The sequence below is a fragment of the Heterodontus francisci genome, chromosome 31, assembly GCF_036365525.1.
Source record: "Heterodontus francisci isolate sHetFra1 chromosome 31, sHetFra1.hap1, whole genome shotgun sequence".
Lineage (NCBI taxonomy): Eukaryota > Metazoa > Chordata > Chondrichthyes > Heterodontiformes > Heterodontidae > Heterodontus > Heterodontus francisci.
In genome coordinates, this window is record NC_090401.1 from 45,960,384 (window position 1) to 45,967,907 (window position 7,524).

The following is a 7,524-nucleotide window of genomic DNA, read 5'->3' on the forward strand; positions in this document are numbered from 1 at the left end:
CGCAGACACCGGCCACAATCCAAATAGTCATTCTTCATGAGTGAAGTCAGACTATCAGACTGTGGTGATGTTGCTGGGTGAAGAGGTTTATTGCAGTCCACCCTGTCCTCACATCAACACCTACTTTCCTGACGATATGGGGATGGTTCTTAGTGTAGATATCCTTTTTAATTATGAGATTTATGTTCCTGCAATGCCACTCAATCTCTCCAGTTTTGCTAGGGCTCCTTGATGCCACACTCGGTCAAATGCTGCCTTGATGTCAAGGGCAGTCACTCTCACCTCACCTCTGGAGTTCAGCTCTTTTGTCTATGTTTGAACCAAGGCTGTAATGAGGTCTGGAGCTGAGTGGTCCAGGCGAAACCCAAACTGAGCATCAGTGAGCAGGTTATTGCTGAGCAAGTGCTGCTTGATAGCACTGCCAATGATCCCTTCCATCACTTTGCTGATGATTGAGAGTAGACAAATATGGTGGTAATTGGCTGGGTTGAATTTGCCCTGTTTTTTGTACACAGGACATACCTTTGCAATTTTCCACATTGACGGGTAGATGCCAGTGTTGTAGCTGTACTGGAACAGCTTGATTAGGGGCATGGCTAGTTCTGGAGCACAAGTCTTCAGCATTATTGCCACAATGTTGTCAGGCCTTTGCAGTATCCAGTGCCTTCAGCCATTTCTTGATATCACATGGAGTGAATCGGATTGGCTGAAGACTGGCACCTGTGATGCTGGAGACCTCAGGAGGAGGCTGAGATAGATCATCCACTCGGCACATCTGGCTGAAGATGGATGCAAATGCTTCAGCCTTGTCTTTTGCACTGATGTGCTGGGCACCCCCATCATTGAGGATGGGGATACTTGTGGAGCCCCCTCCTCCTGTTAGTTGTTTAATTGTCCACCACCATTCATGACTGGATGTGGCAGAGGTGCAGAGCTTAGATCTGATCCATTGGTTGTGGAATCACTTAGCCCTGTCTATAGCATGCTGCTTATGTTGTTTGGCATACAAGTAGTCCTGTGTTGTAGCTTCACCTCATTTTTAGGTATGCCTGGTGCTGCTCCTGGCATACCCTCCTGCACTCTTCATTGAACCAGGGTTGGTCCCCCAGCTTGATTTTGATGGTAGAGTAGGGGATATACTGGGCTATGAGATTACAGATTGTGCTTGAATACATTTCTGCTGCTGCTGATGGCCTACAGCGCCTCATGGATGCTCAGTTTTGAGTTGCTAGATCTGTTTGAAATCTATCCCATTTAGCATCGTAATGGTGCAACACAACATGATGGAGGGTATCCTCAATGTGAAGATTTCCACAAGGCCTGTGGAATGATCACACCTACCAATACTGTTATGGACAGATGCATTTGCGACAGGTAGATTGGTGAGGATGAGGTCAAGTAGGTTTTGTCCTCTTGTTGGATCCCTCACCACCTGCTGCAGACCCAGTCTAGCAGCTATATCCTTTAGGACTCGGCCAGCTTGATCAGTAGTGGTGCTACCAAGCCACTCTTGGTGATGGACATTGAAGTCCCCCACCTAGAGTGCATTTTGTGTCTTTGATACCTTCAGTGCTTCTTCCAATTGATGTTCAACATGGCAAAGCACTGATTCATCAGCAGAGGGGGTGGGGGGGGGGGGGGGTGTGGGGGGGTGGTGGTGGCCAGTAGGTGATAAGCAGCAGGAGGTTTTCTTGCCCATGTTTGACCTGACACCATGAGACTTTATGGAGTCCGGAGTCAATGTTGAGGATTCCCAAGGCAACTCCCTCCCGACTGTATACCACTGTGCTGCCACCTTTGGTGGGTCTGTCCTGCCTTTGGGACAGGACATACCCAGGGATGGTGATGGTGGTGTCTGGAACATTTTCTGCATGGTATGATTTTGTGAGTATGACTATGTCAGGCTGTTGCTTAACTAGTCTGTGGGACAGCTCTCCCAACTTTGACACAAGCCCCCAGATGATAGTAAGGTGGACTTTGCAGGGTCGACAGGGCTGTGTTTGCTGTTGTCGTTTCCAGTGCCTAGGACGATGCCACGTGGTCCATCTAGTTTTATTCCTTTTCTTAGACTCTGTAGCGGTTTGATGCAACTGAGTGGCTTGCTAGGCCATTTCAGAGGGCATTTAAGAATCAACCACATTGCTGTGGGTCTGGAGTCACACATAGACCAGGTAAAGAACAGCAGATTTCCTTCCCTGAAGGACATTAGTGAACTAGATGGATTTTTACAACAATCGACAATGGTTTCATGGTCACCATTAGACTAGTTTTTAATCCCAGATTTATTAATTGAATTCAAATTTCACCAGTATTCCTTTATTACTTCATTAACTTAACAATTCAAATAAAGCAAATGGAAAGAAAAAAATTATTTTGTCAGACCCTGCCACCTTCCCGCCTCTGCCGAAATTAAGTCCAGGATGGGAAGGCCTTTGAACGGCCTTTCCATACTGCTGCCAATTGAGGCCCTTAAGTGAGCAAGTAGTTGGTTAAAAGGCACTTAATGCCTGAATGAGGGACCTGGCATTGGGAAGGGGGGCGGACCCACTGACAGCCACCCCCTGCCCTTGCTGCCAACCTCCCTACACCACCCTCCCCTGTGACCCTGACCCCCCAAGACTTCTCCCACCCTGACCTACCTGTGGCCTGGGTCCAGTGCTGCACCTAGGCCCTCCATCAGCAGCAGTGGCGTTGCTCAGTTAAAAAGCTGCCAACCTCTAATTGGCCAGCAGCTCTCAGAGGGTGGGACTTCCATCACCAGGGTCCTTGAGCCTGTGGAAGGCCCGCTGCTGTCCAGTAAAGTGCCGAATTGGCACTTGATCCAGCGGGCAACACTTGCTGGCGCTTTTGCTGGAGGTCAAGACTCCTGTTGCCCAGATAAAATCCAGCTGATTGTTGAGACGAACAGCATAGACACATTTAAGGGGAAACTAGATGAGTACATGAGGGAGAAAGAAATAGAACAATATGCTGATAGGGTTGGGTGAGGTAGGTTGGAAGAGGCGCATGTAGATATAAATACTGGCAAAACCAGTTGGGCCAAATGTCTTGTTACTGTGCTGCAAATTCTACGCATTCCTGCCTCAGTTCACTACTGAAACCAGCAAACATGTCTTTCGTTGAAATAAAAGCTAAATACTGCGGATGCTGGAAATCTGAAATAAAAACAGAAAGTGCTGGAAATACTTCATCCAGGGAGAAGACTCGGCGGGCGGAGTTCTGGACCGGTAAGTATAAAAAACTTACCTCGGGGATTCGCGGCCTACATCCAGGGAGAAGACTCGGAGAGCAGAGTTCCGTAAGTATAAAAAACTTACCTCTGGTAAAAAAACTAAAAAAAGACTGAAAAAGTGACGTCACAGGAAAGCTGTGACCTGATTGGCTGGTAGGGAATCTGGACTGAATTTGAAAATAAAACATTGATAAAAATTGATTAACACCCTAATTAATTAATAAGTAGAGTAACTAAACCAGAGTGAGGAGATTACTGTATTTAGTTAACATTTAATATTTATAGTAGAAATCTAGCACTAGGGACCATATAGTTAATTGTAACATAATTTAGTAAGGATTTAATAAGTATTTATTTATTTTAAATTAATTTATTAATTAGTACTAGAAATGTCAGTTGGAGGGGTAAAGTGCTTCACCTGTGAGATGTGGGAGGTCCGTGACGCTTCCAGCGTTCCGGACGACTACATCTGCAGGAAGTGTACCCAGTTGCAGCTCCTCACAGACCGCATGGATCAGTTGGAGCAGCAACTGGATGCACTTAGGAGCATGCAGGTGGCAGAAAGCGTCATAGACAGGAGTTTTAGAGATGTAGTTACACCCATGGTGCAGGCAGATAGATGGGTGACCGCTAGAAGGGGCAGGCAGTCAGTGCAGGAATCCCCTGTGGCTATCCCCCTCTCTAACAAGTATACCGTTTTGGATACTGTTGGCGGGGATGGCCTATCAGGGGAAAACAACAGCAGCAGCCACAGCAGTGGCACCACGGCTGACACTGTTGTTCAGCAGGGAGGGACAAAGCAGCGGAAGAGCAATAGTTATAGGGGACTCTATAGTCAGGGGCACAGATAGGCGCTTCTGTGGACGTGAAAGAGACTCCAGGATGGTATGTTGCCTCCCTGGTGCCAGGGCCAAGGATGCCTCTGAACGGACAGGGGGCATTCTGAAGGGGGAAGGTGAACAGTCAGAGGGTGCTACACATCGGTACCAACGACATAGGCAGGAAGAGTGACGAGGTGCTGCAGGGGGAGTTTAGGGAGTTAGGTAGAAAGTTAAAAGACAGGACCTCTAGGGTTGTAATCTCAGGATTACTCCCTGTGCCACGTGCCAGTGAGGCTAGAAATAGGAAGATAGTGCAGCTAAACACGTAGCTGAACAGCTGGTGTAGGAGGGAGGGTTTCAGATATCTGGATCATTGGGATCTCTTCAGGGACAGGTGGGACCTGTACAAGAAGGACGGGATTGCATCTAAACTGGAGGGGCACAAATACCCTGGCTGCAAGGTTTGCTAGCGTCACTCGGGAGGGTTTAAACTAGTGTGGCAGGGGGGTGGGAACCAGAGCAGTAGGACAGCAGGTGAAATAACTGAGGGGGAGATAGTAAATAAGGCCAGTAAGACTAAGAGGAAGAGCAGGCAGGGAGATGTTGCTGAGCACAGCTGGACTGGTGGTCTGAAGTGCATTTGTTTCAATGCGAGAAACAGGTAAGGCAGACGAACTTAGAGCTTGGATTAGTACTTGGAACTATGATGTTGTTGCGATTACAGAGACTTGGTTGAGGGAAGGACAGGATTGGCAGCTAAATGTTCCGGGATTTAGAAGCTTCAGGATAGAGGGGGATGTAAAGGGGGAGTTGCATTACTAGTGAAGGAGAATATCACAGCTGTACTGCGGGAGGACACCTCGGAAGCGAGGCAATGTGGGTGGAGCTCAGGAATAGGAAGGGTGCAGTCACGATGTTGGGGGTTTACTACAGGCCTCCCAACAGCCAGCGGGAGGTAGAGAAGCAGATATGTAGACAGATTATGGAAAGATGTAAAGGTAACAGGGTTGTAGTGGTGGGTGATTTTAACTTCCCCTGTATTGACTGGGACTCACTTAGTGCTAGGGGCTTGGATGGGGCAGAATTTGTAAGGAGCATCCAGGAAGGCTTCTTGAAACAATATGTAGATAGTCCAACTAGGGATGGGGCCATACTGGACCTGGTATTGGGGAATGAGCCCGGCCAGGTGGTCGAGGTTTCAGTGGGGGAGCATTTCGGGAACAGTGACCATAATTCCATAAGTTTTAAGGTACTTGTGGATAAGGAAAAGAGTAGTCCTCGGGTGAAGGTGCTAAATTGGGGGAAGGCTAATTATAACAATACTAGGCAGGAACTGAAGAATTTAGATTGGGGGTAAATCAACATCTGACATGTGGGAGTCTTTCAAACATCAATTGATTCGAATCCAGGACCAGCATGTTCCTGTGAGGAAGAAGGATAAGTTTGGCAAGTTTCGGGAACCTTGGATAACGAGGGATATTGTGAGCCTAGTCAAAAAGAAAAAGGAAGCATTCGTCAGGGCTGGAAGGCTGGGAACAGACGAAGCCCTTGAGGAATATAAAGACAGTAGGAAGGAACTTAAGCAAGGAGTCAGGAGGGCTAAAAGGGTTCATGAAAAGTCATTGGCAAACAGGATTAAGGAGAATCCCAAGGCTTTTTATACGTATATAAAGAGCAAGAGGGTAACCAGGGAAAGGGTTGGCCCACTCAAGGACAGAGGAGGGAATCTATGCGTGGAGCCAGAGGAAATGGGCGAGGTACTAAATGAGTACTTTGCATCAGTATTCACCAAAGAGAAGGACTTGATGGATGATGAGTCTAGGGAAGGGAGTGTAGATAGTCTGGGTCATGTCGTTATCAAAAAGGAGGAGGTGTTGGGCGTCTTGCAAAGCATTAAGGTAGATAAGTCCCCAGGGCCTGATGGGATCTACCCCAGAATACTGAGGGAGGCAAGGGAAGAAATTGCTGGGGCCTTGACAGAAATCTTTGTATCCTCATTGGCTACAGGTGAGGTCCCAGAGGACTGGAGAATAGCCAATGTTGTTCCTTTGTTTAAGAAGGGTAGCAAGGATAAGCCTTACGTCAGTGGTCGGGAAATTATTAGAGAGGATTCTTCTGGACAGGATTTACTCCCATTTGGAAACAAATGAACTTATTAGCGAGAGGCAGCATGGTTTTGTGAAGGGAAGGTCGTGTCTCACTAACTTGATTAAGTTTTTTGAGGAAGTGACGAAGATGATTGATGAAGGAAGGGCAGTGGATGTTGTCTATATGGACTTCAGTAAAGCCTTTGACAAGGTCCCTCATGGCAGACTGATACAAAAGGTGAAGTCACACGGGATCAGAGGCAAGCTGGCAAGATTGATACAGAACTGGCTCGGTCATAGAAGACAGAGGGTAGCAGTGGAAGGGTGCTTTTCTGAATGGAGGGATGTGACTAGTGGTGTTCCGCAGGGATCAGTGCTGTGACCTTTGCTCTTTGTAGTATATATAAATGATTTGGAGGAAAATGTAGTTGGTCTGATTAGTAAGTTTGCGGACGACACAAAGGTTGGTGGAGTTGTGGATAGTGATGAGGGTTGTCAGAGGATACAGCAGGATATAGATCAGTTGGAGACTTGGGCGGAGAGATGGCAGATGGAGTTTAATCCGGACAAATGTGAGGTAATGCATTTTGGATGACCTAATACAGGTGGGAAGTATACAGTAAATGGCAGAACCCTTAGGAGTATTGACAAGCAGAGAGATCTGGGCGTACAGATCCACAGGTCACTGAAAGTGGCAACGCAGGTGGATAAGGTAGTCAAGAAGGCATACGGCATGCTTGCCTTCATCAGTCGGGGCATAGAGTATAAAAATTGGCAAGTCATGCTGTAGCTGTACAGAACTTTAGTTAGGCCACACTTAGAATATTGCGTGCAATTCTGGTCGCCACACTACCAGAAGGACGTGGAGGCTTTGGAGAGGGTACAGAAGAGGTTTACCAGGATGTTGACTGCTCTGGAGGGCATTAGCTATGAGGAGAGGTTGGATAAATTCGGATTGTTTTCACTGGAACGACAGAGGTGGAGGTTTACAAAGTTATGAGTGGCATGGAGAGAGTGGATAGTCAGAAGCTTTTTCCCAGGGTGGAAGAGTCAGTTACTAGGGGACATAGGTTTAAGGTGAGAGGGGCAAAGTTTAGAGGGGATGTGCGAGGCAAGTTCTTTACACAGAGGGTGGTGTGTGCCTGGAACTTGCTGCCGGGGGAGGTGGTGGAAGCAGGTACGATAGCGACGTTTAAGAGGCATCTTGACAAATACATGAATAGGATGGGAATAGAGGGATACGGTCCCCGGAAGTGCAGAAGGTTTTAGTTTAGACAGGCATCAAGATCGGCGCAGGCTTGGAGGGCCGAATGGCCTGTTCCTGTGCAGTATTGTTCTTCGTACTCAGCAGGTCTGGCAGCATCTGTGGAGACAGAAGTAGAGT